General features: G+C 38.2%; 1 non-coding gene across 1 annotated transcript; it reads left to right on the top strand.

The window, feature by feature from the left end:
* Positions 1-2,307: 2,307 nt before the first annotated feature.
* Positions 2,308-2,368, top strand: LOC142461958 (U7 small nuclear RNA). The gene has a single exon (XR_012787118.1). It is a non-coding gene; the product is annotated as a U7 small nuclear RNA (small nuclear RNA).
* Positions 2,369-3,769: the final 1,401 nt, after the last annotated feature.

Here is a 3,769-nt window from a genome sequence, read left to right as displayed (position 1 = left end):
CATGGAGCAAGGTTGGGTAATTAAGGTGCAGGGGGAAAGAGAAACATGCTGTTTTTTGCCCAAAACTGGAGCACTGTGATGGCTGCGTAAGCAGGTGCAATGTTGTGGTGTGGTGCCAAAACCAGTCCCCAATCTGCCACAAATCAGGACTTTTTTTGTCACATACTCTTGCACCATCTTTTCAGAACCTCTAAATAGAAACCTTGATTAACAGTCTGACATGGTGAAATGAACTCCACATGCAGTACAAGAGGATATTTTCATCCATTTGGGAAGATGAAGGATGTCCAGAATACAGTTTGTCATCAATCGGCATTTCACCTTTTGGGAAACTAGGAAACCACTCACACACTTGAGTTTCTCTCATACTGCTGAGCTGGTCAGGTATATTCAATATCACAACAATTTCTGTGCCATTTTTCCTGAAAAAGAAGGCAAATTTCATAGTCACGTGCTGTTCAATTAAATCAACCTCCACCATAAAAGAGGTTTGAGTGAAACTGCTTTTATGCAAAAATTCCTTGTGACCAGAGAACCTTCCCAAGGCCTCCCCTGGGCACACTTACTCAGAGCGAGTTGCTTGATGCTTTCTTAGCAGGAAAAATGGTAATAGGAAAGCTCTGCCGAGCACAGTTCTGATTTTCTGGGGGGAACACCTCATATGGTGATGGAAAAAACCCTGGCTTTGATCAGGTGCACCTTAGTCTCAAAGAAACATCGTTGCTTTTTAAAACTTTAAGAAGTCTTGTGCAGCAGGACAAGCATCATTTGAGCTCTTGACAATGGCTGCCGTAATCTTGCTGTGTCATCTGCATGTGACAAATATGTAGTAAGCCTTCCTCCAGTTATGATGCTGCATTTTTTCTTCATACGCTACAGCCTTCCAATGTCTTGCTCAACATACAGTTTAAGGAAGTGGTGAAGAAATGCAACTGTGACAGACACTCTTCTTGGTTTTAAATCATGAAGCCGTCTCTTGTTCTGTTCCCACAACTGCCTTCTGGTTTATGTGTCAGCCCCTCATAAGCACAATGAAGTGCTCTGGGATTCTCAGTGTTCTCAAGACTATCCATAATTCTGTCATGATGCACACAGTTGGATGATTTTCCAGAGTAAATAAAATGCAAGTGAATATATTTGTGGAATGCCTGCTTTCAGCCAAGATCCACTGATGCTAGCAAGGCCGGCATTCCAGGTCCTCTTCGGAACCCAACTGAATTTTTGTCACCTCCCTGCCAATGTCCTCTTACAACAGGTTTTAAATGATCTTCAGCAAAAGTTTACTTGCATATCAAATTCATAATATTATCCTATAATTTGCATGTTCTGGAATGGGTATCCAAATGGCTCTTTTCTGAGCAGTTGTCTAAGTACCTCTCTTCTAAATGTCTTCACGAAAATGAGTGAGTCCTTCCGGTGTTTCATCAGCTTCTTGAAACATTTTGGTAGTTATTCTGTCAATACCTGGAGACTTGGTTTTGCTGATGTCTTCAGTTCTGCTTGGACTTCTTCCTTCAGTGCCAGCATATGTTAGTTTATCATACGTTAACTCCTGAATTGGTTGTTGAAATGTCAACAAGTCCCTTTTGATAGGTCAACTATTGACTCTGAATCCTAAAAGGGAGAGATGCTATTCACTGAAAGTAACTGGGGGTTCTTAAATTTTTTTGTTAATTAGGTACTTAGAGAAAAATTTAACTAACTTCCTTGTACAGCAGCGATTCTCAACCTGTGGGTGGCGACCCCTTTTGGGGGTCGAATGACCCTTTCACAGGGGTCACCTAACACACACATTTCTGATGGTTTTAGGAACCAAGACACTGCTCCTCTCCTTGTCTCCAGGCAGGTCCACCCACATGCAGATATGCCCACTTATAAGTACCCAGCATGAACACTATTACCCATGCTAAACCATGCTTCAAAACAAAATTACATTTATCTGAAATTAGAAATTAATATTTCACAATATATAATTACACATTGTTTTGTGGTTAATCATTATACATTAATTATGTGCAATTTGTAACAATGAAAATACAACTTGCATATCAGATATTTACATTGCAAGTTATAACAGTAGCAAAATTACAGTTAGTAAGTAACAATGAAAATAATTTATGGTTGGGGGTCACCACAACATGAAAAACTGTATTAAAGGGTAATGGCATTAAGATGATTGACAACCACTGTCTTAGAGAAATTACAAGACAAGGGAAATTGAGAACAGAATTTTTTTTAAAAAATCACATTGGTAATATGCCCCAAAAGAGAATATAATGTGGAAATATTATTGATGAAAATTTTCTCTAGTGTTACAACTCTTTTAGAATTTGTCTAGCAGGTTTTATGGTTTTTCCGGAAAACCCCTTCACACACACACACACACACAAAATTTCCTCCCGTTAATCTATAGTCAAAGCATTTCTTTTAATATTTTTTTCATTATAAACATAGGGATGATACTGTGATGCCAAAGAAAATGTAAAAATTACCTCCAGTTGAACATAAGCACAACATAAATGTTTAAAGGTAGAGGACATAATTAATGTCAACTCTTCTTTTGTTACTCTAAGTCAGGTATAACATCATCATTAAAGGGGAACCTATTATAAGGATCTACATGTGACCCCCTCCCTGGAGGACAGACCACAGAAAAGTGGGTGAAAGGAGATGTCAGACAGGGCAAGATATGACAAAATAATAATTAATAAATTATCAAGGGTTCATGAAGGAGGGGGCAATGGGGACGGAGGGGAAAAAATAAGGAGCTGGTGCCAGGGGCATAGGTAGAAAGCAAATGTTTTGAGAATGATGAGGGCAATGAATGCACAAATGTGCTTTACACAATTGATCTATGTATGGATTGTGATAAGAGTTGTATGAGCCCCTAATAAAATGATTTTTAAAAATGAAAACAATAATGAATAATAGCTCCAGATGTATTTAAATGTTGTCCAGTTATAATGTAGGAAATAATTTAATTTAAAATGTTGTAAAAATAAAGCACTGTCAAAAAACTGGGAATAATACCTCACTCACTGCCATTGAATCGATGTCCACACCTAGTGAACCTGTAAAACAGGATAGAACTGCTCCTGTGTTTCAGAGACTGTCACTCTTTATAAAAATAGAAAGTTGCTTCTTCCTCCCAAGGAGGGGCTGGTGACTATGCATATCAGATATAATAAGTCAGTGATGAAAGTGGAAAGAGAGAATGCTAGGAAAAGAAGGAAGTGAAAGAATCAGAAAGGAAAATATAAAGAATGAAAATCTAGATGCTGTAATTATAATTATAATTTAATTGGAAAAATTCACATATCCCTATCAAGTTAGGAGTAACTAATTCTAGGGATCTTGGGTGGTTCAAATTTACCAAGACAAAATAACAATTTATAAATTATCAAGGGCTCATGAGGGAGGAGGGAATGGGGAGGGAGGAGAAAAAAGAGAACCTGAGGCAAAGGGCTTAAGTGGAGAGCAAATGCTTTGAAAATGATTAGGGCAAAGAATGTACAGATGTGCTTTATACAATTGATGTATGTATATGCATGGATTGTGATAAGAGTTGTATGAGCCCCTAATAAAATGTTAAAAAGAACAAAACAAAATGGAAAGAAAAAAAAACAGGTCTGACATTCCACTTCTGAAAGTTCGCTCACTTGAAAAGCACTGCCCTCTAGTCAAGTCTGACTCACAGCGAGCCAGGAAGACAGAAGAGGACTTCCCTTTGGGTGTCTGAGATGCTCTAATTCTTGTGGGAGCTCCAAAG

The sequence above is a fragment of the Tenrec ecaudatus genome, chromosome 11, assembly GCF_050624435.1.
Source record: "Tenrec ecaudatus isolate mTenEca1 chromosome 11, mTenEca1.hap1, whole genome shotgun sequence".
Lineage (NCBI taxonomy): Eukaryota > Metazoa > Chordata > Mammalia > Afrosoricida > Tenrecidae > Tenrec > Tenrec ecaudatus.
The sequence above is the reverse complement of the archived record's forward strand: the minus strand, read 5'-3'. Positions and strand labels throughout refer to the sequence as shown.